The sequence below is a fragment of the Propithecus coquereli genome, unplaced genomic scaffold, assembly GCF_000956105.1.
Source record: "Propithecus coquereli isolate 6110/MARCELLA unplaced genomic scaffold, Pcoq_1.0 Scaffold187, whole genome shotgun sequence".
Taxonomy (NCBI): Eukaryota; Metazoa; Chordata; class Mammalia; order Primates; family Indriidae; genus Propithecus; species Propithecus coquereli.
This window is the reverse complement of record NW_012143523.1, coordinates 218,404-219,913: the sequence shown is the minus strand read 5'-3', so window position 1 is coordinate 219,913 and position 1,510 is coordinate 218,404. Positions and strand designations below refer to the sequence as shown.

Sequence of the window (1,510 nt, the reverse complement as noted above, 5' to 3'; positions counted from 1 at the left end):
TTTTTTTATTCCCGGGTATTGTGAGGGTACAAACATTATAGTTACACTTTATGTCTTTGTCTCACCCAAATGTGGGTTAAAGGCATGCCCTTCCCTCCCTTTAGTGCTCCCCGTGTCCTTTAGTTGTAGATTTACCCCCCATCCCCCTAATCCCTAGAGAGTATTTCTGTCATGTGATCACCTTAGTGTTGATCAGTTAGTACCAATTTGATGGCGAGTACAAATGGATCCCTTTCTTCTCCTCTTGTGGTGCCTCTCATGCTACACTGAAAGAAAGCAAAGTCCATATTTCTGCATAAAGGGAAAATCCTCTTGCAGATGAAAATTTGGTCATTGATTTTTTTTTTTTTTTCACATCTGAAGGGTCTAAAATCCTCCTGCCATTGTTACTGCTTGGAGCATCCTGATCAGGACAGAAGCCTTAGATGTCGGAGAGAATTTTCAAATTGGAGTTAGAGAAGCCATTCGCAGGTTAATGAGCACAGAGCAGCAGGCATTTTGAAGAGTTTATTTGGAGAAAGGAAACGTCTGCAGAAATCAAGTGATTAAGATGTGATACTCAAAGCGAACTCTGAGCGATCTCATTAGCAGAGACTAAGAATAGTCTAAAAATGTAATAAGAGCCCTTATACAAGGTCACAAACATCCCAGTACAGGCCAGCTGTGTGGGACTCACTGAACAGGAAGATGGGGAACCTGACTATACCAGATCAAGAAATCTTCCCTAGAAGAGGTAAGTTTCTTCCTACCTCCTAAGGGGAGAAGGACAAGAAATGTATTATATACAAAACTTCCATTGCATATTACTCGTAGTGCTGCAGATGTGCTTATGTATATTAAAAGACATATATTTTTATTCCGCAATGTAGTTTTAATCATTCTAAATTAATTTGAATTGCTCATGTACAAATGTCACTTTCTTACAGATCTTCCTTCACAAATTTACCTAAAAAGTCCCCCTACTCACCTGCACACCATCACTTTTATCTCCTTTCCCTAAAATGACATTATATGTTTATTTGTCTCCTCTTAGTATAAAACTATATTCTACCATCAGAAGATTGTAAGCTTCATGAGTGGAGAGACATTGTAAAGCTTGTTCGCTATCTTATTTCTCAAGCCTGGACTAATATTTGGCACATGATAAGTTACTAAAGCATTCACTGAATGAAAAAATCAAGATCCTTTTTTATGTCTTCACAAAATCATTGCCAAAATTACACCTCTATGTGTTATTAATATTATATGAATAACAGAATGTTGAAGTGAAAGTTTTGACCAAGGAACCAAGGCACAGTGAATGATACCTTCCAAAGGGGATATAAATATATAACGGAGGTGGTCATGAGTGATGGCTCATAACCTTGTACATACAACAAAGGCATAAATGCACCAGAGAAGGATTGTGAAGAGGATTTTTTTTGGACTGAGTTTTACTATGATGAGTCCCACTCCTAAACGAAGTTGTGGGTAACATTATATCCTGACCCTAAGTTTAGTAGAGAGTGGC

At 37.9% G+C, this 1,510-nt stretch overlaps 1 protein-coding gene across 1 annotated transcript in view; it reads right to left on the bottom strand.

Moving 5' to 3' along the window:
* Positions 1 to 1,510, bottom strand: part of LRRC4C (leucine rich repeat containing 4C) — a 228,046-nt gene that overhangs the window by 74,273 nt on the left and 152,263 nt on the right. The gene's annotated exons all lie outside the window — the stretch shown is intronic.